General features: G+C 41.4%; 1 long non-coding RNA gene across 1 annotated transcript in view; it reads left to right on the forward strand.

Moving 5' to 3' along the window:
• LOC111926686 (uncharacterized) overlaps positions 1-26,806 on the forward strand; it is a 306,644-nt gene that overhangs the window by 212,076 nt on the left and 67,762 nt on the right. The window contains exon 11 of the long non-coding RNA XR_002863124.2: positions 22,832-23,030. This is a non-coding gene — a long non-coding RNA (uncharacterized LOC111926686). The remainder of the gene's footprint in view (positions 1-22,831; positions 23,031-26,806) is intronic.

Raw genomic sequence — 26,806 nt, forward strand, 5'->3', positions numbered from 1 at the left:
CATCACCCTTGTATCTAGGAGAAAGAAGACTTTGGTTTTTTTTTATTACATTTTGTCATTTCAGGTGGAAAGGAAGAGAAAATCATGTTAAGCACATGTTCTTTCCATAAGTGATAATGATGGTGGATTTAAACATCTCATTTTAAAACGTCTCCTCTCTCAAGACACCTCCTTTCTGATTAGACTGAATTCCAGAACACCACATTTACTGTTTGTTAGGGCAATACTATCCCCCAGAACAGCTTCAGGAGTTGTGCTTAAGGGACTCTGAAAAAAGAAACCTGGCTTTTGTAAAAAGGAATCCAGGCAGTCCTGTAGGTCAGGCAGTCATCAGGAGCAGAATGACTGGGCAGGTCCAGGAGATAAAAAATTAGTTCCACAACATGGAAACACATGGCTGCTCTTGCAATGGCAATGGATCTGCCTGGAAATGTAACAACTCGTAAGACATGTAACCGAAATTGTATTGTTCAAGAGTGGAACAAATTAATTAGGCTAAATGGAGACTTTGGCTGTCATGACTCCAGTGAGAAAATTCACAGGCTGCCTTTTTCCAACAGCTTTCTGCCTTCTGCCTGTGTGGACTGGGGTTTTCTGTGCCATTTTTGCTCTCTGCCTCTCCATTCAAGTCTCTGTCCCCAGCCCCAAGAGCTAAGGGTCTCCTGCTTCTTCCCTGGATAAAGGACTAGCACCCAAGTGCTGAGGAGGAGCTGAAGTTTAGGATGTGCCTTTGATTACTCACACAGTCATAGTTTCTCCTCCCTGTTGAACTTAATCCCTCCTTTGAGGTCTTTTCAAGCTGTTCTTGCTGTGCTGCTCTCTATTCCATCCCTGCAGTGAGGATGCCATGAACAACCTGCAAATAGCATGATTCTCTTAGTTGCTTTCAGGAGCAGAGCTGAGCTTCACTGCTGTGCTGTGATTCTGATTATTTCCTCATGTTAAATTGCCAGGTAGTTGGAGGAATTTTGGCTGTGCTGCTTTTTAATTTTTTTTTAAAATTATTATTTTAAGTTTCTGACTCTTTTGCAAACAGGAATGTATCAAGGGAAGATGAAGGATGTGAAGAAGTAGCACCATTGAGATTAAAGGGACCAAATTTTACCAGCAATCACAGCAAATATCTGACTTGCTTAAGTGAAGCCAATTACTGTATTATTGCCTCCTTTTGCACTATGCACAGTAGGGATGTCACTGGATAATGGTTTGCATGTAGAGTTAATCACTTTGATGCATTTCTGACTGATCCCAGCAAATTATGTTTTGGTTCCACTATATTAAACACAAGAGCAGGGGATTATCATTAATAAATCTAAGGCACAGCATGCATAAATCTTGAATAAATCAAATATCAATTACATAGGCAGTATCTGCTGACATCTGCTTTCATCAAATAATATATTTGAAATAGATTTTATTCCACTTTGTTGGAGTCAAAGGAATGTTAGACTGGTGTGCAAAGACCCTTACTCTAAAGAGTTGGGTTATGTAGGAGTGCTATTGCTTGCTGAGCAACATAAAACAGTTCTTTTTTTTTTTTATTGCCTTTCATTTTTAGACATAAATAGCACATTGGTTTCACAGAGCAGTTCACACAGTAAAGGAAGGACTTGTACCTTTTGGGAGAAGCTCTTCTGCATGTTCTCTTTTCAAGTATTATATGAGGGTTGTTTCTGATGAGGCTGCCGTGTACTCGCAACCTTTTCCTGTCACAGCTGGCTGGGTGGGCTGAATCTGGCCTGGGATTTCCCTGTGGGTTGTGACAGGTGGAAATAAAGTTAGTTAATGCCCGATTTCAAGGGAATTACAGAAAGGGAGGATTAGATGTGGGCAGAGCTCAGTAGCTGTGGGTGTTGGAAGGCCTGTGGGCAGGGTGAGTATTTATCTCCGAACACATCATCTCCCTGCCAGGGGCAGGTGGGTGTTTCTCTGGCTTGTGGGAACACGCAAAGCAGGAGTTTGAGGCGATGGTGAGTCCTCTTCAGCTCTCCTTCCTCTTCCTGGCTGCAGAAGTGACTCCCTCTATTGTGTGCCCTCCACGGACCGAGTCTGCAGCCCTGCTCCTGCATTGCCCCAGGGCGAGGAAGGGCTCCTCCTGGCTCCCTCCGATGGGTCAGCCACTCCTCCAGCAGGGCATGGAGCAAGTAAGCAATATGATGTTGGTGTATCACTGCAGTGTCTTCAAACATTTTGTCTTCCCCTTTACTCTCCTTTTCTTACCAACTACCTCTTCACCTCATTTCCAGGTTCATGGCTACCAGTGGTGACCAGTTCCAGGACCTGAGGGAATGGCATAAAGCTGGGTCAGGGGAGGTTGGATATTAGGAAAGGGTTCTTCACTCAGAGGGTGGCTGGGCACTGGAGCAGGATCCCCAGGGCAGTGGTCACAGCACCAAGCCCGACAGAGCTCAAGAAGTGTTTGGACAGTGCTCTCAGGAACAGGTTGTGTCACTCTTGGGGTGTCCTGTGCAGGGCCAGGAGCTGGATCCTGATGGGTCTCTTCCAACTCAGCATTTTCTGTGGTTCTGTGACTATGAGCACCCCATAACAAGAGAGCACACTCTCCTCTTAAAGAAAAAATCCAAACAAGATAAGACAATCCAAACAAGATGAAACAAGTGTGTTCTTCCAATTCCAGCTCTTCTCAGAGCTGCTTCTTCAGCCTGCTGAAGTCCCATGTTGGCCTTTGTTCCATGGAGGTACTTCAAACATTGGAAATGCTGCTTAACGAGGCCAGTGGATATACAAGTTCATTTCATGGGCCCTCTGGATAGAAAAAATTCATCTGGAGACCCTGGGTCTCCAGAAGACCAGAATCTTCTCCAGGGTTTTTTATAATACAATTAAACTTATACACAGATGTTTTCAAATATGTGCATACACCATATTAAGTTTGAGTACATGTAGGTGGATTTAGTTTTCTAATGTTGGTTCACCATTTGTACAGTGTGCTTCTTTGTGAACAAAATTATTTCTTTTCTGTCTGGACATCTGTTGAGTGTGTTAATTCTGAGAAAATGTGCAGATATCAAAACTATATTATGTGATCACCAAGCCAGAAGGAAAGTAATAGTTTTTCTCAGTTTTTTTTTTTAAAAAAAAATCTGTCAGCCTCTAAATTAGTAATTTCAACGACTATAAAATTCCTTTAACTTATGCATTTGCAGAAGTGAAAAAGTTGCTATCCTATGGATTTGTGTATTTAAATACAGCCTGCTTTCTCTTGTTCATAATCCTGAAATGCACTGGGAGCCTTGTCCAATTTGCAGCCAGTGCAAATCTTTACCCTGATTCCTGTGGTAACACCAGCAGGTCTGTGGACAGCACAGCACTCACAGTGTGGAAAGTTAAGAAGTGTATGTGTGAAGAATTTATGGTAGTACTGACCCTTGGGAAATGGTCTGAAAATACCTGGCACTTGATATAATCTACAGTATTCCAAATGAAAAAAAAAACCCAAAAACTGCTCTTTAGAAGTGTTTTTCTGAGCCCCAGGTATGTCCTCTGGCAGAGATGGTCCAGCTGTATCCAGAGAGGGAGGGACTCCACTGCAACCAGGAATAATGAATACAATAAAATAAAAAGCAACATACCTGCTGCTTTTGTTTTGGTGGTGGGAATATTTAAGATGTTAGGCAAGCATTTCAGTCTTGTGTTCAAGTCTGATTCCTTTCTTAAAAGAGAATAAATGACAATATAATGGTTTAAATTCTCTTCCCATCTGCCTGGTATGATTCCTGTTGCCTTCTGTGGACATTATACTTGTGCAGTAGGAAACAGGTTCTTGCTCCCCCTTTCAATTTAACAACTCTTATTACTCCTGCCAGGAATAATGATCACAACCTGGGGGTGACAGCATGGATCTGCAGTGGTGCAGCCTTGTCTTATCTGTGCTCTCTTTCAGAAGGAGCTGTAGTTCACTTGAAAATAAGCAATGCTCAGCTATTGCCTGTTATTTCTTTTACATGTCCTTTTTTTTTGTTTTGTTTTGTTAGGAGTTTTTTTGGTTGGTTGCTTTTTTGTTTGTTTTTGGTGGGTTCTTTGTTTGTTTTGGGATTTTTGTTTGTGTTTCTTACAGCTTTAAAGAAAATTCAGAGTAAGAACTGGTTTTTAAGGCAGAGATCTTCTGTCTGAGGAAGGGATCCAGAATGTTGAAAGAGATGTTTGCTCTAACTCTGTAGGAAAATTTGGCTTGGCCCATGCCACTGCACAAGAGGATCTGTAGAGTTAGATGTCTGTGTGTTTTTTCTCTCACAGATGTTTAAATCTTCTTGATTTTACATGGGTGTTGTTGTGTGGCACCTTGTGTCTGCTGCATGTACACATGTGTACATGTGCTTGGGAAAGCAAAACCTGAGCAGGGAGGGATTTCACAGCCAGCATTTGCAGCCAAGTCACATTTCTAAGCGCAAGGAGAACAGCAATTTAAATTTGATTTTTTTTCTTTTTCTCTAAGGGAGGCATGTGCAGCATGAATTTGATCTCACTGCATGACAACCACCTTGGCCACAAGTCAGGAAGGTGGCTTTCCATTTACATTTCATAGAGTCTCATTCTTTAATTTGCTGAACTTTTTTTTTTTGGTCTTGCTGAAGTTTCATCACCAACCACAGGCTACTAGTCTGGAATGGATCGGAGTTTCAAGCTCAGTCACAACATTAGAAGATGCAAAATGGGGGGAGGTGAAGGGAAAGGTGGAGGCAAGTGTCACTGTTGGACATGAAATGATTTAGACAGACACAGCTCAACGTGTGGTAGGAAAAAAGCAGTGGTTTATTTTGTGGTTCTAGTATTTATAGATTCTTGACAATGACCAGGGATTGGATAGTCAGGTTACCACCTTCCCAACCACACTGGTCTTGAGAAACGTTCATCAAAAGCCATTTCTTTAATGGAATGTATAAACATCTATGTTTATAGTTACTTTCCTGAGAAAGTAGCTAGAAACTATAAAAACAAGATCAGAAGGCTTAATTCTCAAAGTGACAGGCAAGTACAAAAAGCCAGAACTTTTAGCAAGGAGAGCATTGCCCACTGCTGCTGGGCTTCGTGTCTCTGGGACAGCCCCACAACTGTGTCAAAGTGCAGAGAGGTGGATAAGCAGACAGAACATGAGGAGATGCTGAACGGGGCATTCCATGCATCCTGTCCCCATCCTTTCTGTCCTCATATCAGTCCACAGGTTCTTCACCTCCCCTTTGACACAACCTATGGGCCCACCACCATCGTTTTCATGGATATAACAAAAAAACATAAAAAAAGCCCCCCGCTTGTCACGTGAAGCAGCTCAGTTTAAGGAGAAACCTTCCCTAAAATGAGCTCATCCATAAGATCGTGTGTAATTTGAGTTAAAAGGAAAATAAATACACAGGGATTATGTAAGATACTGGGAGATTAAAAATACTGCCATTTTCCTGACCTTGTTTCTTTTTCTGTCAGTTTAATTGGTATCTAGCAATTATTTAAAGTGGCTAGCAACTATAATGCAAGTATTTACAGTCATTAGCAACTCCTCATGTTGGAAAATAAGCCTATTGAGTATTAAATTAAGTCAGACTGCTTAATTAATACCATCTCAAGGCTGTCCTAAAGAAATTTCCCTACTTGCAGGTCTAAATGGATGGCAGGGTACACACTCATAAGCCAGTTTGTAGGCTTTGAACCAAGCTGGCATGGTGTGTTACTGAAAGCAGTAAGATTTGTGTAGTGGAGGCAGTTTGCAAGGCCTTACTTCTGCAAGGATGAATGTGGCAGGCTTCCCAGATCTTTTATATTTATTTATTTATATGTACAGACACATATATAATCTGCCTTTTAGTTAATTAGCTAATGTTTGTAAAGTGCTTTGAGGATTAAGTGCTATGTAAGTGCTAATTATTATTATTATTATCTCTCAGTATGTCTTAGTAGGCAAGGTCAACCAAGAAGACACCGAAGAACATTTCTGCTAATGAAGGCTGGATAGACTGTTTGCTCTTCATTTCTCTTCCCTGCCTCCTTCCCTGTGAGGGGAGATGGTGTCAGACAGTAAAAACAACCTCCTTAATGATGCAGTTTGGTGGAACCCTGGACTAGGTTGCCTGGGGAGCCCAGGAGGTATCTGCTACTGGGCATCCTTAGGACCAGGAGAGACAAACCTGTGTCAAGGAGGACTGACATGTGGCTTGTCCTGCCTGAAAGGACCACAGTGTGTGTGGTTGGTACTGGAAGTCACTCCAAGATATGGGATATGGTGTCTGCCTTCCACAGTCTGTCAGTTTGGTGCTGTGCTGGGTCCATGCAAATCAAAATGTCCATGAGCTGCACATGCAAGGCATGGAGAGGGTTGTAAAGCATTGGAACATGCTGCTCAGGGGAGGAGTGGAGTCACCATCCTTGGAAATGCTTAATAATCCTGTGAATGTGGAGTCTGAAGACATGGTTTAGTGGTGAACCTGGTAATGGTGCTGAGTTGATGGTTTGACGTTCACAAAGGCCTTTTCCAACCTTAATGAGTCTATGTGCAGGTGTTTCTGGTCCAGCAGGAAACCTCCCCACAGAGGTGCTGAGGTTTTGCTTGCAATCCTTTTAAAAAACCCTTTTAAAAACCGAGGTTGCACTGTTTCATTGCCCAGAACCCACTCTGTGGGGTGTTATCTCTCCCAGAGCAAAGCGGGCAGAATTTCTGACTCTGGACCACCAGATCTTGCAGCCCATGCAGGAACACAAGCTGACTTTTGCATTTGACACAGATTAATAGTGCACTTAGCACTGCTTTGCTTTGTTTGTGAGGTACCAGCAAAGAAGTCCTTTGCAGCCTGGCACAGATTGTTCCTCTGTGCCTTTACCTTTCACCAAGTGGAGTTTTGCCCTTTTCACTTCTCCCTCGCTTGATACCATGTGAGTGACTGTAAGGTGCAATAAGAGTGATACAGTGAGTATGCAGAGTGCTTTTCAGTCTTCTTTATGATGTGCAGACATTAAATAGCCCTCATAAAATCTTTTCAAGCAGAATGGATGTTTTTATTTAATATATACACATCAATATATTTAGAGAGCTCTGTGTGTATGTATCTGCCCCAAAGAAAGAAGTAACAAACTTCTTTAATGAAAGGTTAAAGAGAAGCCTCAGAAAACTCACCAGGCATCAGGCTCCATAACTTTTGGTCAGATGTTTTCCATGAGAACAGCAAAGCAAATCACATTTTTTTATTTCTAGGTACCTGACTAAGATTTAATTGCTCTTAAATGTTTATTTCTACACTTGCACAAAGGTACGTCCATGGTAACATGGGTGTATAGTGTTGTCATTTGATGTGGTATTTGGTTAAGTATATCTTTAATTGCTGGCAGGTAGTAACTGGTTCACAAAACTTCTGTTGGCCAAGATTGAATTATTATTCCTTCTCTTCTTTACCTAAAGAAGAAGTATCTGATTTTGGCTTTACGGCGTCCTTTCATTTATTTTTGTTAAAATTTCTTAAAAAATATGGATGGGGGAAAAAGGGATCTTAATTAAAGCCCTAGATGTAGTAAATATAAAGTATTGCTTTTGATTTAATATGATTTTCTTTCTTTTTTACTGCAAGAAATTTTCATAAACTCCTTTTTAGCTTTAAATTCTCCTAAAATTACCTTTAATAAGTAGGATTAATATTTTTTGGGGAGAAAAACATGGTGAAGAGAGTCTGAAGTTGCTATGTCCTTGCAGCTGAAGTTCAAGCCTTCTCTAAGGACAAAGCAAATGCATGTGAAAGGGGAAAGAGATGAGGGAATAGTCAGCACCTGAGACAGAAGCTGTTTTTTTGCTTACTGGCTGCTACAGACTCTGCCCTGAGACAAACTCAGATCTGCTGGGTAATTAAAGGCATTGCGTCTTAGCCCGCGTCTTCTTGTAGTCACAGAAGCCTTGCAAAAGACAGGGTCACGCATGACAGAGTGAAATCTTTCTTTATCTGAAGGATAAAGCAGCAGAAGTCAGGTCAAAGAGGAGCAGAAGCAGAGTGAGGAGGGAAAAGGCAAGAAGGAGCCATGGGAGAAGCACGGTGTGGGTGGTGTTATAGGACTTGTCCCCTCTAACCTGCACCCTGATCCTGAAAGACATCAGTGTCAGTAAACCTCTCCTAACTAAGACACGTTCCCTTAAATTAGGGAATTAATTCATTTAATTAGCCAAAGAAATTTCTGTTTAGTTATAGCTTGTATTGTTTATGTGTTATGTATAGCACGCATGTATGCATATGTATAAAAAAGTTAAATATATATGTGTGTTATGCTTATATCATCATAGCATTTTACTATATAATTATGAGTTATTACATAATTCAATTATAGTAATTATTGAAAAAATAATATATCATTATGCTATAATATGATTGTATTATTATAAATAGGTGTACGTAGGGAGCTGAGGAGATGTGTGGCTGAGAGAAGGTTGGACATAAATCTGAGTAAAGCTCAGTCACTGAATTGAAGTCAATGAGGCCACCAAAGTCCAAAATAACTTTCTCTTTTTACTATAAGTGGGCCTGTATTTTTGGGGTAAATAATTTGGTTTCAAAACTCTTGTGGTTTTAAACACAGTCATGTTAGCTATCGGGACCATCCGTTACCAAAGAAAACTTTCCTGTATCAGAGGGGTTACAGTGGAAACAAAAGCACTGAGAAAGGTGGTGAATATATGGAATTACATTGTTATGAGAGACAGTAAATAGACTGTATGAGATACTGATTAGCCCATAAAAGTGAAGCTTGGGTGAACCTGATAATGGCCTGAATGGTGGTAAGCAAGTTCCCAAGCAATGACCTTTTACTGCTGCTCATACCACTGGAACTGGAGGGCATTCCCTGAAATAATCAGGCAGCAAGTTGAAATCAGTGAAAAGGAAGTTTTCCTCCCCTCCTCCCGCTTCCCCAACACCCTCAGTGCACAATTGTAGTGTGAAACTCCTTGTCACAGGATGTTGTAGAAGCCAATGGTATAAATGGGTTCAAGAAGGGATTAGACAAATTCATGGAGGAGAAGTCTACGGGGAGCTATTAAACATGATGGTCCAGATGCAACCTCTGGCTCAGGAAGTCCCCAAACTGCTGATTGCTGGAATCTGAGAGGTTATATCAGAGGAGGGATCACTGTAATTGCCATGCTGCTTATGTTTGCTTCTGAAGCACCCAGCGCTCCCCGCTGGGGAAAACAAGATACTGGGTTGGATGGGCCATCAGTGACTCAGAATGGCTCATCTATTTTTATGTTCTTAATTGTTGTAAAATGAATAGGCAAGTTACCTCGTTTTTCTCCTCTCTACAAGCTGAAATTCACTAGTGCCAAGAAATTCAGATTTCCAACTGCTTGGGCCACGTAGGACAGGCTCCTCGCAGCCAAAAACGATGCAGCACAGCACATTAAATATAACATATTCCTTACTGGCCTCTGTGACTGCCTGGGGCCAAGAGAGGCAGGCAGTCCAGATCAATGGCTGGAACCACATCTTCCCTCTGGGTACAAATGCCTATTTGCTTATACGAGTAAAGATACTCAAGCAAAGTCGACTCCAAACTTGGGGATGGAAATTGAGGAAGAAAATACTGTATTGCTTGCTGTACCTCCTTCTCTGGAGCAGGTAGGAAGGGATTAAGCAGCAAGGTTGGCAGATGGAGGACGGTTTACTGCCTGCATACACAATAATAGTGGTTACTATTCTAAAGGCTGAGCAGAGAAGCTTGGTATTGGTGGGTTTTGTGCAGTATTGGCATTGCTTCATCTGTAGTGGTTGAGGGTTGAAGGTAATCAACTGGTAGATCCAGAGCCATGACTTATGTCCTCGCTCCAGACTGGTGCAAAGGCTGATCTCCCTCAGCCTGCCCTTGTAAAGCTGCTTTTTTGCACTAAGGGGTGAATTAAAACCACCTCATTTACCTATGTAACATTGCCTTGGGAAACAGGAGTGTGTTGGCCAAAGTGGATTTGGGTAGATCTTTAGCCAAATTGAAATTCATGTTGAAGAGCTAAGAAGGGAACTGAGACTTGGCAGGTTGTCTGTGGGGCAGCACCCTCCAGGTTTAAGTCTGCGGGGGATTGTGTCTGGGGCTGGGTGCTGTGTGATCAGGCTAAGTTATGGTGCAGACTTCAGAAATTGCCCCAGAAAACAAATTAAGCCCGGGGGCCTGGACACAAACCAGCTGAAGTTGGAGTTTGGAGGCTGAGGTCTGCTTTTCAACCCTGTCCAGTGCCTGTGTGTTTACCCGAAGTCATGCTCCCTCCTCCTTCCTCCCCCCGGCATCCCCTTTCCCTAATTTTTCATACATGTTGCCACTGGGGATTTGTATATGAGAAAAAAATGAGGTGAAAAAAGCGAAGGGAGGAGGAGGAGGAGGAGGAGAGCTGTACCTCTTCTGCAAATGCAATAATTCAGATGGGGGAACGCGCTGTTAAAGTTTCTGCCTTGACGTGTGTATGTGAAACGTGGCCAAGTTATGGTTTCTGTGGGAATTGTACGTTTGAATTTTCTGCCTTTTGTGTGGTTAAATTCTCAACCACAACATTGCATTAAATAGTCAGGCCTTTTTTTATATTAGTTGTTGTACCCATAAAGCTTAATGTTTTGCTGCTTTCCGAAGGTGGGAGGGTATTTGTGTGTTTTTCTGCTAGGGCGATGACATGGCGGTTTACTTTAGATCGGAGTGCGGAGGATACACTCGGATTTCTGCCAAAGCAAAAAGAGGGGGGAGGTGTTGGGAGCTCTTTCTAGTGAGAAGGGATGGCTCAGCAACAGGGGTGCACTGCCAGACCAACAGCAATTAGCCTAAGGGACAGGAACAGGCCTTGGGATTTCCTGTTGTGATACTGAATTTTATCTCTAAGTAAGCAGCTCCAAATTTGCTCCAGCCAGTCGAGCCCAGCAGTTTTGTCTGCTCTTCCCTGCACCTTCTCTCCTCCAGATATTTGCTCTGCAACCTCTGACGTGAGTGACCTTTGTAGGAAAACTGCACTGGCTGTCCAGTAAAAAACAGCTTAACCTCCAGCATTAATTGCTGCTGGGGCTGAGACTCTCCACACAAACCAAGCACTGATATGATGTGAAGCTTTGGTTTCCTGTCAGCCCCTATAGGAGCCTATAGAAAATCAGAAGAAACATGGGGGATGCTGGCACCACATCCATTCTGTTTGAGGCTGCCAGTGCTGGACATTTTAATGCCAGAGTAGATGAGGGCTGTGGTCCATTGAAATGTAAATTAGAAGGGTTTCACAAGAAGTGTTTATGTGCTGTGCCAGCAGTAGGCTGAAAGGTGAAGGCTTAAACTTGACTAATGTATTTTCTTTTAATCAGTGACCAGCAAAAGAAAATGGATGTTTATAGGTCCTGTGAAACACATTAGCTTGGGCTGGGTTCATTATTGCAGCCCTGAAAAGTCTTAGGGAATCACAGACTACAGGGAAATTGTCTCCTGTAGTGCTGAGGGACGTAAGATAGACTGGCAAAGGGAGAGTGCTTCTCTGCTTCATTTTAGTTATGCATTTTTTGGGTTCTGTTACCAAATTTTTTCTTTGAAAGCACTGGTTCCAACTTCTTGTAGCCATCAGAAGTAGTCACACTTTTCAGAGCCTTGTCCTGGTGGAAGTCAGGCAAAGCTTGGAGCTTTGCTGCACCTGCTGGAGATGGAGATCTGGGAATAAAGGGAAACCAAGCCGCCAGGGTGGTTTATTCTTTCTGGTAGCTTAATCCGTCCTCTTCCAGCCTGCTGAAGGTTATTATCTTCAAGAAAGGTTATTATCTTCTATATGGGAGATGTTATCTTACCTACCATTCCTGTTTCATATGCCTAGTGAGCCCTTCCTCACATGAACAGCCCTGGTGTTTTTTGTCTTGGTTTTTCTGTACATTCCTTTCCAGCCAAGAAGCAGTGATCCTGTGTTTGAAAGCTAAGGTTGTCCTTTTGACCTTCCCACTGTGTCTTCCCTCTGTGTTTTGGATTCCCACATTTCCTATGGGCACAGACTTCCAAACCAGATGGAGATGGCATTTCTTTGCTCTTCCTTTTCCTCCCACAAAGAGTGTTAGGGTGATTTTTTACACTCTGAGCCTGAACCGAGGTGGGTGAGGGCCATCCTGCCTGTTTATCCCCACAGGATATGCTCAGGGTTCTGTTCTCAGGCCTAATGGGTAGGTAAAAGGCAACTGGTTTTAAAACTACTTTTGAAGAATGTAAATATATTTTCTGTTTTGACCCACCAGGTCCTTGAGCAGCTTGTGTTTTCAAAAGGCAAAAGTCCAATTTCCTTCACTGTCCCCAGAACAAAATCCTGTCCACTGGGGTGGGTGGGAGGTTTTCCTTGGTCTTTAGGGGAAAAGGGCTTATATCTGCATGTGTGCTGGTAGAGACAGTCTGGGTACTTCTATGGCTTTTCCCCCTTGACAGGATTTTCTGGCCTGCTGGGAAAAGTTTACTTCTCACTCTGCCTCTGACAGCTCTAAGGGCACAGGCAAGGACGCTGTCAGCAGGCAAGCCAAGTTTATTGGCTTCCTATCCTGTGATTTGGTTACTTTCTGCCCTTTTTTGAAACAATTCTTCGGTTTTGAAAGCAAATGGTGTCTATAACATAGTGAATTGGACACTAAATTTCTATTAATTCATAAAAACTAAAATAGAATCCATTAGGAGTAGTTTGGTATTGGTGTGAAAGGAGATGTAAATTATCTACTATCATGCTTGAAATGCGAAAGCTAATCATGTTTGGCATCAGGCCAGCTACCATTAAAGTAATTATTTTTAATCATCAGCTTTTGGTGACATGAATACTCATATTTGTTGATTTACTGTGGAAAGCACTTTACATTGTAAATAAAAAGCTGAGAAAATATACATTTTGTTTCAACGATAATAATAATTATTCAGATAAAAAGACATTTGCTTTTATGAAGCCAAAAGAGTCTGTTTCTGTCCCCATGTCAGTCGATATAATCAGCCTGATCTAATGCCTGTCATATTAAATGGGAAGCCCACCAACTGAGGGAGGGGTTTGGATCCCATTCCTGTGTGAACACTACATTTTTTATCCTTTAAAATTGCCAATAATTATTAGTAACCTGAACCACTGCTGCTGAACACCTTTTCTGTTTAAGCTGACGTAAATTCAATCAGGGGTGTCCTATGTGCAACCTATATTTGATGATAACCCCCATAAAATGTTGTAGATGATCTACATGAACTAGGTTAAAATTCCTAATTTTACCTTGTTTTCATTAGTTTTTTAGTGAAGCTGAGACTCCTAATTTCCTATACAAGTTCTCTTAGGGAAGATATAAGTGTCTTGCTTATTTGGGACCACTGGAAATCACCTATCTTCTGGAGGAATAAAATTGTATATGTTGGCATTGCATGACAAAATATTACTCTGAAATTTGGAAGTATGAAATAAGAGGACCTGAAAAACATTCAGGAAACAACTTGTGGGTATGACTGAAAGTCTGTATTTACCCCAGTGATCCATCTCCCCAAAATATGTACGTCTGATTTGCAGGAAGTATTCCTTAATTTCACAAGCATAGAAGCTTTTGGTATGAAATATACAGCATTTAGGTAAAAATTACTTAATTAAGTAATGAGGGAGTTTGAATTCAGCATGTAGTGACTGGACAGGCAATGAGTATACAAAAGCAATTCAGGGAAGGGAAAGGGTTATTAGCAGGTAAAGCAAAAGCAGCAAAAAATACTAAGTGTAGGGCTGTTTGTGATTTTAAGAAGAGGGGCTGTTTCCTGGATGCTAATTACAATAGAATAAAAAGTTTATTACAGGGTGTGAGAGGGCGTGGGACTAGCGTGTGCTCGGAGTCTCAGAGGCAATTCCACCACATGCACCTTGACAGAATATTTCTGTACAAGCTCAATTATAAAAGAACCGAGTAATGCAGGCAAGCGAAAAAAGGAAAGCAAGCGAAAAAAAAAGGAAAGCAAACAAAAGCTCATCTCTCAGTTCTCTCCTTAGGTAATCAGATCCAACCAAAGAGACGCTGTCCCCAAAGCCTTGGGAGCGCTGCTGTGCTAGCTGGGCTGGCCACACGCTGGGTGGTTTGGAGGACCCGTGGGAGTGTTGGCTCCCGTTTCCTTGGCACGGGCAAATCCACCACTCAGCAACCTGGGTACCGATTTCATCAGACTTGGAGTAGCTTCCTTTTCCTCCACTTTTTGACCACTTTACACGTTGTGTTGCTGAGTGTAACACGGCTTGGCAGAAGTTCCCGATATCGCTATGGAAGAGGTTGTGCTCCTCTCCAGTTCTGTGTCCTTCTGTCCCCACACAAGTTCCATTCCCAAAATCTGGACCTTCTTTGGTTCTCTCCTTTCAGAAAACCGTGGTCTCTGTGACCAGCCCTCGCTGGGCTTGAATTTTGGTCTTTATAGTCTAAAAATAGGGTACAAGTGCTTAAAAAAAAAAATTAAAAAATGGCACCAGTTGGCCCATGGTCTCCCTTGCAGAAACATGCTCTGTGAGGGTTTTAGGTGGTTTCTTAAAAGAATAAAACCCCAAACAACAGCAAAAGATAAACACATTGTGGGAGGAAGCTTAAGAATGCCTAGCAAGTGGTTTAAAATAACTTAGGTCAAAAGTAGAGATCAGAAATTAAAATATTGGTTTAGTTGGCTGTGAAAATAAAACTCAGTTGGATTTTTCTGAAGGCCTAAATATAAATAGATAATTGGGGCAGTGCTAAATCAAAATGTTTCCTGGTTTTATGTATTTTAATTCTTTTTTCATTGACAAAGCCATGAAAGTTGAAGATGTATTCTTTTCTGAAAATTATTTAGTCCTATGTGAAACAATATTTTAAGTAAATACATACTGTACTAGCAATTCTTTGGGGATGTTCCCCAGATAAATAGGTTTTTAAATATTGTACCTTATCCTGCAGGCAATTCCAATATCAGGTTAACTGACTTCTCCTCAGAGATGTAAGGGAGAAAAAAGAAATTCTGAAAAATTTTCGTGAAACTCTTAGGGAGAAAAATACTTTCTTTGAGTTTTTTAATATTTGGCTTCATTCAGAAATGCATTGTTCATCAGTTTCATATTTTTCCACCAGCTGGGAAAAAAGGGGACTTGGAAAATGTTCTTTTTATAAAATTACAATGCATATTACTAACTACATTTTTTGGGATTTGTTTTTGCATCTTATATAATAATATAATTGTATATACTAATTGTATACAATTTTCTATAATTTTATGTAATTATTGTATATAATAATACAGCATTATACAAGATTAAGAAAGAATTTGCCTTCAAAAAGGAAAATTCCAGATCTTTCACTTCAAAATACTGTACTCTTTTAAACTGTTCACCCTAATGTATTTTTTTTTAATATATCTACAGAAACATTTCAGCAAATATTACGTAAAAGTTTTCAAGAATTTGAGTGACTATCTGATTATTCTCTCAAAGTTTTCCATTAATTTTGTAGCCCTTCGCTAAGCTCTCTGCACTCAGTTTTGCTTCCACAGAATTTTTCTCATCCGTTTTCTGTCTGACATTCCAGCAAAAAATGTATTCTGATCCATGTCCTGCTCTCGTGTTTTCTCAGATTGTCGGACAAGGTACCATTTCATTTGTTTTATAAAATTTGTACTTGCCTTTCCCATTTATACATTTTTTAATTTTTTTTTTAAATTATTTTTTTTTTTATATTAGAAAGCAATTGTGCCGTGCTCCATCTGTCTCTGTGTGAAACGCTCTCTCCGCTCCCGGTGCGCTAAATCCACGCTGTCCTTCCGCTCATCAGCGTGCGGCTCCCGTGGCTCCGGCTTGGGGAGCCTCGTAGGCAGGAGTGTCGGTGTGGGTTACCTTCGCTGTTAGCTAGATGGTGCTAAAGAATTTGTGCTTGTCATCGCTGAGGAGACCATTTGGAGTCCAATCCTCCCTTCGGTTCCCGGCTCACGATTAAAAAGAGGCACTTTTGCTTTGTCCTAAGTGCGGGCTCAGCTGCCGCTGGCGCTTACAAGGAGACTAAAGCAGTGAGAGACCTGCTCTGGAGCACTTTATGAGTTAGGCCTCTCGGTTTGGATGACTTCAGTGCGCTGTGGGTCAGCCCCAGGAGCCTTACGCACACTTTGACATAAAAGAGGTTTTGCCCTCAGAGGAATCCCTTCCTCTCCGGTGCCTGTTTCCGATCCTCTGGAGCAGCGATGGGCTTACAGCAACAGGCAAGCGCTTCGCCTTTCGCTCTTGCTGTGCCTGTCTCGAGAGAGGAAAGGTTTCCTCTGCCTTTCAGAGATTAACCCTGCAGCAGTTGGGAAATTTTTAGAAGTGAATAATTTAGAAAACAAACAAAACCCAACACCGCCCCTCCAACTTGCAGTGAGTGCTCTTGGAGCCCAGGTTTCCTTGCTGTTTGAGTGATGCTGTTTTGGATTAACAGAGCCCTGGCTCTGATAAATACTAACAAAGTGTAACGAATGATCAAAGCTGCATTTACAACCCAATGAGCTTGAAATGATTGATCTGGATGACATAATAATGATAACCAGTGAGATGAGGCATGCAGGACTCTACCCCTCTAGGTACTGGGAGGAAAGAGCAGGTATTAAAAATGACTCCACTTCTGAGGTCATCAGGTTGTTCCCGTTCTGATATAAGTGGAAGACAAATGCAAGACCCTTGCTTTCCCTCAGAAGAGCCCTGGAGCTGCTTTGGGCTGTTCATATTCTTTTGATAGTAATTCATTGTTTTGTACAGATTACAAAGTTTGACTGATTGTAGAGTAAGCAAGACCAAGTCATTTCTGACCATTCCCTGTGCTGCTGGGGATCTAAGCCTCTTGCCTGTAGTTCAAAGCGTGGTGTAATCTCAAATGTTGTTCCTTGCAAGGCCATACTCACAGATGTGAAAGGTTACAAATGTGTCTACGGCATGGATTTTGCCATCTGGAGTTTTCCTGTTATCCCCCAGAAGACTGGCTAGAGAATTAATGACAAGACAACGTAGACAAACCATAACTGCAGCTATGCTTTAGAACTTGGCTGTGTGTCCCCTTATAGCCTTCCAGAATCAAGCTTCCAGCAGACTTCCTTTCCTCCTACAAAACATAAGTGCCTATCTATTGGCCTTAGACCTGGAAAATGAGAAAGAATTGAGGCTTACTTGATGTGTTCATTTTTGTCTTTTTTTCTTCCTTTCAGTCTTTGACAGCAAAGATTTTCTGGATGTGTGGAATGTTCACATCCTTCAGCATTCCTTAAAGAAAACTCACCCTTCTATAAAATCAGCATAACCTGCTGTTTATTTCTAGCAGGTTGTTTATTCCAGTTAGGAACAAAAGACTGTACCCCCAAAGCCACCAGTTCAGGGTTATGGAAGGCAGTCTATTTGTGCATGTAGAAGATGCTCTCACAATGTTATGAACATCTTTGCTCTACAGGTCTGATCCTGATGTGTCCCTTGCTCTGGATTTACAGCAGGCAAGGATCCCTTTAGGGAAAAATCCTTTGTTGCTGCTGTACCATTAGCAGCCACCGGCTACTTCTTCCTTTCTTTTTTTTCTCACACACAGAAAAAAGCATGGCAGTCAGAATAAAGTTGTTCACTTTACTGTGTTTACAAAACAGTAACACCTTTGAAGTCAAGAGAATTTTTCATTTACCATCTAAGACTTTTTTAATTTGATACTAAGAGCATTTCACAATATCTACATATACAGGAGAATTTCTCCAGGTTTCCAATAAAGTTGACCAGGGGCCAGTCAGTTGCTCTGGAAGGCAATTAGAGTATTTAAATATGAATGTGAATTGCTCTGTGGAAGAGATTGTCTATTATTCTCCCCTTCCACGGCCTTTATGTCTCACTGGACCATACTCTGCCAGGTTAAGCACCTGAAGCAAGGTGCCTAAAATTTGGCCAGCTGAGTATCATCTCCTGTCACCACTTTCAGTACTAACTACAGCCATTCCTCCAGGAGCTCCTCAAAGCAGCTCCATCTGTTTCCCTAACCTAAAACACCCTCCCAACATTAGCAGTGACAGGTAGGACTGACAAGTATGTGGACAGGCATGAACGCTTTTCTAAAGATTTCTAAACTACCCCAAAGTTCTTTTACCACAACAGTGTTGCCATCTATGACAGCTGACCTCAGACTTGGTTCTCTGAGCAGTGAGTTAAATTAGCTTTAATACTTTCAACATTTAAATAGTTAACAGTAAGCAAAGCTCTTTAGAAGCGTAGGGGGATGGCTACATGTGCGTCTGCTGAAGTTGTCAGGCAACGATGGAAAAAAAAAAGAAAAAAATATTTAAAAATCTCTAATTGCTTCCAGACAATGCCTTTTGGATAGGGCTGGGAGTGAGCAAGGAGAGCTCATGCTCTGACAGAGGGACTGCTCCCAGCCAGAGAGCAGTCAGCTGCAGCCCTGACATCTCTCCAGTCCTGCCTGGTGACCTCAGTGCCAGTGGAAAAGCTTTGCCCAAAACAATCAGGTTCTCCAGCTCTCTGCAATACCCCTGGCTATCAGGAAGCTTGTGGAAAGTCAAATGTCCAGGGAAGTGAGCCAGCAGATCTGGGTCTGCTGCTGTCTTTCTTCACAGTCGTGGGTTTGTCCTGTCACTGACTCTCATTCTCCCTGCCAGTAAAATCTGAGATAAATCTGAGCTGTTGAGGGCTGGACTTTGGTACCTAATTTGTTCAGGTCCTACAGTAGGAAGTGGCATTGTGTCATTAATATACAAATAAAGTCCTGCAATTTTCAATGCATTTTTAGCTAGTAATATAACTGGAACACAAATCTTTCTGCTTTGCTGTCCTCCACGTTATATTTTGGAGTTGGTTCATCTAGGTGTTGGCAGAAAATTGGATTCACATATTTTTTGCTGCAATAGGAAAACAAAAGCAGAAGGGGCTGGGAGAGACAGCAGCAGAGAGCATTGAGGAAACTTCACTGGCTGCAAACAGCATTAACAATCAGTGCCAGAACCGAGGGAGGAGTAATAAGGTCATATATTCTGTGATGACAAGTGGGAGAGCTTCTACTTGAACTACCAGGACTCAGCTCAAGCAACTCCTGCCACTAGTCCAGCCCTGGCTATGACAAACCATCCTCAAAGGTGACTTTTAAGAAGAGCCTAATTTCTGAAGAAGCACAGAAAAAAAATTAAGTGTCACAAGATTTAGCTCTTCCTAAATTCCACAGAAGTGATTAACTGCTCTCCAAAGCCTCCACAAGTTTCTGTATTATTACAGTCTTGCCATTTACTCTGCTTTGGCTCAGCCTCAGACAATTCTTTATCAGACTTTTCTGATATTTAAATGCAAGGCATTAGAAATGCATCTTCACATGAAGACTTGAGCGTAGTTTATGGTGGTATGAGGTGGCAGCATTGAGGTTATTTCTCTCTGGGAAAGTCTGTACTGGTCCTTGTCAGTCCATAATGAAGATACTCATTTTATTACTCATTTGAGTGACTGTGTCCAGTGGATACTGTCCTGCACTGATGTCTTTTGCTGTCTCTTTAAAAAAACCCAACTGTGGAGTTGAAACCACTTTAATATTTTATTACAGAAAATGTAGTCTCAGCATGTAAGTTTAGGAGTCAAACTATATTTATTCTGTGCACATATACATGCTTTTACAGACCCCAGGGTTTTATTTTATCCTAACTAATATAAGAGTAAATGGTTGGATTGCAGTGGAATTGTTAAGGGTATATATGAGCATCATTTTGTAACAGGACTTAAACAAGTCTTCAGTAAAGCAGCACTGTGGTTTCCTGCAGTTGGAAAGATCAGAGACTGTAATAAAAGGAGTCCACAGAAATGGATGACCCTACCAGCAAAGAAATCCACAGGAACATCTCGAGTGAATTCATTGCTGCATGTTGACATCCAGTGGAGAAATGGTCTCAGAAAGCCTCCTTTCATCATCTGTACAGCAACCTTAGGCAGAGGCCCCTGAAGGTGATGTTGCTTAACCTGAAGTTTTGTCTTTCAGATGGATTTAAAGAATTTAAGTCACTGTCAACAGTTACTGCAAGGAAGGCAATGGAGATTCAAGATATTGGTAAAGCACCACATTTCATCTGGAGCCTTCTCCACTCATGGCTGAGCTGGTGTAATTGAGTTTATAAGGAACCATCATCTGTTTCAGTCTAAAGTCAGCTGGGTTAATTTAAGGCAGGGCTGACTAGCTGGCAGGGGAGAGCACTTTAAACCTAGCCCAGCCATTACTGCTGCAGCCTGGCCTACTGCCAGCAGGGAGTCTACGAGGAGTTGGAGTATATTTAGCTTCAGCTTATTCTCTGCCCCCTCGACTTACAGGCTGACCCATGCCAGCTGTGACTCAAGTCTTCCTTTTGCTGACATCCTCCAACCTGTCTGCTTGTTTAGATTCACGCTGTTTGCTGGCGTGGTACTTATCTTTGACCGTGAAAATTTGACTGGGCAGCTGTCTTGCTCGGAGACCTTGGGCAAGTCTTTTAATCCCTCTTACTTAGTCTGCAGATCTGCAAAATAGAGGAGTATTCCAAGAGTCCTGACAGGATGCTGTAAGATGTGATGCTGGATATTTTTGTGCCACGCCACTTTCTCTGTAAAAAAACCTGATCGTATTTAATATAGAATATATCTATGTTTGTAACATTAGCAGAGCAAGTCAGTTAAGTGTTTAAACTCACTGTCATGTGTTTATTACTCCAAGAAGGGATACAGCCCTGCTCTCATTACAAAAAATCTTAGCTCTTACTGTATTCATGGAAAAGTGCACCTGATTATAGTTTTCTCCACCAAACAAGCACTTTTTTAATCTTGGAAACTTCTTTTTCATCCATTCCAACTTTGACTTCAATTTTTTGTGGACAAAGAAATGTCAGGCAGCTTTATAGGATTTCCAGTTACAAATGATACAAGTCTTAGCACATCTCATAGGCGAGGGAATATGATGTACTTTATGATCTGATAAAAGTAAACCTGAGGGAGCTATTCCTAAAAGTGCCACTCAGGGTCAAGGATGAGATCACATGTGATAAGGCAGCAGTGGTATCAAATACCTTTTGTAAAACAGTGACATAAAGGGTTTTAGAAAGCTGGCCTGAACTCAGAAGTCTGGACTGGCTTCTAGTGATGTCAGCCATGTGCCTATAATGCCCAGAAAATGTCTCATTCTTCTTCTTTTCTAGGAATAATTATCCCTTAATGACAGCAACAAGTGAATTTAGGTACCTTGGTGTCCCCTGTGAGCTGATTATTATGTACTCCCAATAGTCACAATCAATGGAACTGAGGACCAAAGGGTTTTTTGTCAGGCAGATTTTGCACCCTGGACGTTTTTCTCACCCCATCATAGCAGCATCAACAACTTTGGGGTTGAGGGTCTTTACCTGCCTTTCTTGGGGTTACCAGAAGGTTGATTTTCAGTGTGGTCTCATATATTGACCCTTTTCCCTAGAGCAAGTTGCTCAGTGCTCCAAACAACCTGGCCTTGAACGGTTCCAGAGATGGGGCATCCACAATTCTCTGGGCACTTTTTTTAGAAGCCCCCTGAAGGTGACAGGGAATTGTGCTCATGGCAGGCGGGAAACCTGTTTCCTTCCTGGGTGTGTGAGGTGATTACCATGGTGCTGAATACCAAACCTGCCTTATTTGAAGAGCTCTACCCAGGCTCTTCCTAGACAAGTGCAACTTCAGTCTTGTGCCTGACTTCTGCATAATCAGGAGTAGCAGGGTCTGAAGTTTCCATAGCTGTGTCCTGAATGTTCATAAATAAAGTGAGCAAACTCCCTGTTCCTTGTGCAGTGATGTATCACGCTTGTGTCATTAGTAAAAGTCCATCCCTACACTGAAAACTCTCTGTGAAATAGAAGATTACAGCTACTGGGGATTTGGTTCACTGTCTAAGGAAAGAATGAAATTGTTGACACAAATTCAGAAAGAGAGAACTAAAAGGTTCGTAGAAGAACTAAGGAGCGTTTAACAACATTTGCAAAAACTGGTCTAGAGACCAGGAGCTGTGTATTTTCACTGTTTTATCTGCATGTGAATAATCTAAGCCTTTTGCAGATACAAGTATATTAAACAAATTCTTATATAACATGAAAACAGAGGAAGAGCATTTCTTAGAACAGAGAGAATGATATGAATATGTAGGGAAAATGGAGGGGGGTGGGTGGAAGGGGAGTGTAGCCAAAATGTTGTTTATTAACTTCAATTTTAGTAAATGTATTATCAAGGCCTATGGCCCTCCTCATGCTCCCCAGTTGGTATTTCTGCAGGTAAAGCATGCATAAATTACAGTAATTTACACCAGTTTGGACACTAATCTGGCAACAGCAGAGCCACTCAGAACTCTGCCCACTTGTTGCAATTGAAGAGTGTTAAACTTGTACCCAGGTGTCCATTCCACCTGGCAGTGATCTCAGATCCTAGCAGGAATACCCCACCCATGGCTGTCCCACCAATCTGAGCAGCCTTGGAGGAAATGCTGTTCACCTGGCAGGGCTGGGAAAGGAAACACAACCCAACAAAGAACTGCTCCAGAGGAGTTGCTGAGAGGTGTGTTCTTCCTGGTTGTCCTATCCTTTTCTTCTGCTTGGCTTGGAAATTGTACCTGACTGGTTGCTGCCTCCTGTTGCTGGTTATGCCTCTCACTGACCCTGGGTTCAGGTTTGTTTGATAAGCTGGGATCTGTAAAACTGCAGTCTAACAATTCCACCACTTGTTCTAATTTAGTGAGGGGTGAGAATTAACAGATGGTGTCATTATCAAAAGCTGTTCAAGTGTTGAAGCAACCTAAATTCCACAAATACAGAAAAACAAATATAAACTGCTGCAATTTTTCCAGCATTGGTTGAATTATAATCACACTTTGCATTTATACAGGGCTTTTTGATCCAGAGCTTTTGAAGTGCTTCCAGATTGTACCTAAAGCTCAGCCCAGATCTGTGAGAGAGGAGAGCATTACCTGCTCTACTGAAGCTGGAGGTGTGGTGCTGAGTGTTAAAGGCTTACACTGGAGATCTGCACAGGGGCTCTGGCTTCTTCACCTGGCTCTGCTGCTGCACCAGCTGAATGGTCCTGGGTAAGTGGTTTCATTTCTCCATACTTGGATTTCTGTTTCTAAACAAGGAATGATAATGCTTTGCCTCCTTTGGGAAGAGTTTTGTTTCCAGCAGATGAAAAGTGCTGTGTTGTAAGGTGTGGGTGTTGTTGGTATCATTGCTGTTATGACTATTAAAGAGCAGATGCTGGGAGGGCTTAATGTGAAATACATGGTCAAGGTTTCCAGAGGGACTGAGAATATCAGGGTTCTAACTGATAAGTTAAATTTTAATCCTTCTAAAAGCTTGATTTTTAAAACTCTCATGGTGAACACTGTAAAACAAAATAAGGTTTGCTGGTTTAGTGTTGTTTTGTTTTTTTCTCTCTCCTTTTTCTTATCCTTGGTAGTTATTATAACTTCTCAGGACCTTTCTATTCTGGCTTTCTGCATATTCCATGTTCACAGTACACCAGTGTGTTGCCTTTGTCTCGACTGTGCTCCTGCAAGTGTGAGGGATTCTGCAATTAAATTAGGCAAGTGATTATACTGAGGAAAGAAGTTTGAAGATTTGAGCTCTCTTTCTTGTACACTCTATTTTTGGACTTTGTTGTGAGGTCATGATTCAGGAACAAAACCCCCCAGATATAGTGAAGATGATCTCTTGTTGGTAAGTTGGGTGTTAAGACTACATAACAATAGTAATGGATTTTATAAAAAAAGAGATCAGTTTATGATCATTGAATTTCAAGGTTGTGTGTTTCAGAAGATAATATTTATGCTGCTGATAATATTTAAATTTTGCTTGGCCCAAAGGACTCAGTGGTGCTTTGTAATAGATGCTTTGAGGATCTGCATTTTCATAAATGTGAGTGGGGAGGGAGAAAAGAAAGAAGGGGAAAAAAGAGGGTGGAAAAAACCCCCAGCATTTTCAGAGAGGAAGGTCTAGCCCAAAAAACAAAATTAATATATTTAAGATGCCCTTCCTCACACAAATGCATTCATATCAGGATTGAATTGGGAGGGGCCCTTTGCATCCTTTACGAGAATTGTGCTGTGGATTTGCTCTCCACATTTATTTATCTTCTTTGGATAAATACCATGGTACACTCGTATCCATGCAGTCTGAAACCTTTACCTCCCACAAGAAGTCAGCAATGTTTGAGTGGCTTCCTAGGAGAAAACCCTGGCCTGTAGCAACCTCTGAACTCCACGTGGCCCTTGCTAAGGACAGAGCCACTCTACCTAGGCTAGAGGTGGGCCAGAAAGTGCCACTACAGCAGCAAAAACTGGTCAGTGCTGGAGCCCACTGTAAGCCTGGCTGTGTTCACAGGCTACAGCCAGTGATCATGTCCTGTAAGCTATTCAAAATCCCCCTGGAAGTCTGGAGTCTGGGCTAATTTCCAGTTGTGTGCGCGATGGATGTGTTTCGAACGTACACATTTTAAAAGAGACCACACTTATAAACTTATTAACTTACAAACTGTTGCCCTCCAGCTGCTTTTGTGCTGACAGATGACTGCTCCTGCCAGAAGGCCCTGCTGGTGGCCTGATGATGGGGTAGGAGTGACAGTGAGGTGGCAGAGTGGGGGTATTTGTTGCCCTGTACAGTTCTATATGCAAAAACCTGGTGGGAACTTAGTCCTGACACCCAAAATTCTGTTGTCTCCCTCTACACACCATAGTGTTATGAGCAGGTGCTTATTTATTTATTTATTCCTTTGGTCTTGGTCAGATGAAAAGAAGAAAGAAAGGACTGCTTGATACTTATCTAGCTTTGACAGCATTTGAGGCTTTATAAATGTGGGCTTCAGCTGCACTTGATGGAAGTTACAAACTGGCAAACCAGCCTGGAAGCCAGCACAAGACAACCACAAATCTGGCAACAAATTACCACTGCCAGATGCCTTTGCTGTTCCTTTAGCTTTCTATGGATTAGGATTTGAGGCATTTTGATTTTCTTTATTTATTTTCTTTTTTTCTTTTCTTTTTTCTTTTTTTCTTTATTATTATTTTGGAAATACTCTCGAAGTATAACGCAGAGTTTTGGGCTGTCTAGCCAAAGTTTAGCTGTCCTTTTGCATCTCTGCCAGACTTCCTGTTTTCAGCAAAAACAATTTATTATCTTGCTGGTTCTTTAGAGCTGAAAGGATTTTAAGTACAAATAAACTTGTGGTGGTTTTTTAGGGTTTTTTTCCATGGCCTTTCAAAGAATAAACTCACTTGTTTCCTCTCAATTATGTGGTCTGTGCTAGCAAAGAGAAGTATTTAACCTTTGGGCGGCTAGCAAGATTCAGAAAATGTTTTAATTATGCAGAACTTCTGCACTCTGAACTTTTAAAGTACAGATAATTATTTTTTCATATGCTAGAAATCTTTGTTTTCATGTGGTTGGGCAACAGCACCACTTGGCCACATGCATGTTAAGGGAGTTTGGACTGAGTTAAAATTGGAAATCTTTGTTCTAAAAATTTCCTAAGCCTTTCCTAAAGGCTTAGGAAATTTTTTTTTGTTTATTCTTGGAAGTCCATGGATATGTGGTAACAAAATGGAAAAATCTACGACAGGTAGGCAGTAATCCTCCCTCTTACTGACCAAATGAGATCTGAAGTAAGAAATTAGGCAGCAAAGCTATCCCTTGCCCTCACAGAGGGAAAGCAAGAAGTCACAAACCCAAACCCTGCTGCAAAAGAATTGGAGAAGAATCTCCTCTCTAAAAATAAAATATATGTAAGTTATCCAAAAAGAAAATAAAAAAAAAAAGCAGCCAAATTGGCAATCTGTGTCATTCATCCCTGATGCCTCTGTAGTGTAAGGGAATAGAACAAAAGCATGTTTATAAAATTGGTGTTGGCAGGAGTAGGGCTGTGGGGTGGGAGGTGGTAACTTGCCATTAGACAGCTCTATCTCTGCTTGCCTTCAAAAATTACTGCACATTACCTGCAACTCTTGGGAAGATGTTGGACTCTATTTTTTGTGTTGTACTTCAAAGGTTTTCAAATTCTTTGAAGGTGACTTAACAGCTATTAAACGATACTAAAGGAGGGGAAAAAAAAAATCGAAATCTTTCCAAAGAAGAAGTTTAAAGGATGTGTTTAATATTAGTGTTGGAAATGTGCTATAAATCCTCGTAGTTTATGTGTGTCACCATCTCTGAGATGGCATTTATCACTGCAGAGGGAGAGAAGGAACAATTCTCAGAGGAAAGGATCTTTTAAGAGTTTTATATGTTCCTCCAAAAGGAACCAAAAGAAGGAAAACAAAGAAATTTGAGCAGAAGCCCTCAGCTGCACAGAAATCCTTGAACAGTTGTAATGTCCAGGCTGTATGACAGCAGGACACTCCTGCTGTTTTCCTTAAGGAAAACTGTATTTTTGCCATTTTTCAGCAGTTTGTTGCCTTTCATAAGGTAGTTATAAAATAGCAAGAAACTCCTCATGCCAAGTACTAGGAAGAAGTGAAAAATGTCATTTAATATGTGGCAAAAACCCCAAAATTTGGATAATGAAAACAAAAATTCAAATGCTCTGCATGGGATGCTTCTGTTGATATTTTCTATTCTAGTTCTATAAATTAATTCATGTAGGAAATTCTAAAAAGTGTCAGGAAGAGAAATGCACCTGTGATTTATTAGTTGGAAAGATGTTCCTCTAGAGTCAGGTTTAGTTTCTTGCCCCTTTAAAAACCCAGGCCAGGAGTTTTGTCCAGAGCTCTGTATTCATCCTTTCAAAAGAGGTGTTGCAAATAATTTCTGATTCCACTAGCTTCAAAGAAGTTAACTGCATTTTGTGTCCTTAGCTCTTAGCTTAATTTGTTAA

Source organism: Cyanistes caeruleus, chromosome 2 (genome assembly GCF_971803275.1).
Source record: "Cyanistes caeruleus chromosome 2, bCyaCae1.hap1.1, whole genome shotgun sequence".
Classification (NCBI taxonomy): Eukaryota; Metazoa; Chordata; class Aves; order Passeriformes; family Paridae; genus Cyanistes; species Cyanistes caeruleus.